A 277-nucleotide genomic window follows, 5' to 3' on the forward strand; every position below is an offset into this window, starting at 1 on the left:
TAAAAGTAAAAGAGATCTCTATTTAGTTTTCCCAAAACACCTATCTTATGAAATAATTTAGCTTTTGAAAACTAAGTTAAAAGTACAATGATAGATATCCAGACATGTAACAATTTAGTAGTCAGAAGTAAATCTTAGTTGTTAAATCTATATAAGGCAAGTATCTATTATCTGATTCACAATATGTACTTTCTTTTTATCTCTTTACCCAACATACTGGTCTAGAAAGTTAAAAAAAGCTAATCAGGGATCCCTGGGTGGCGCAGCGGTTTAGCGC

This window comes from Vulpes lagopus, chromosome 21 (assembly GCF_018345385.1).
Source record: "Vulpes lagopus strain Blue_001 chromosome 21, ASM1834538v1, whole genome shotgun sequence".
Lineage (NCBI taxonomy): Eukaryota > Metazoa > Chordata > Mammalia > Carnivora > Canidae > Vulpes > Vulpes lagopus.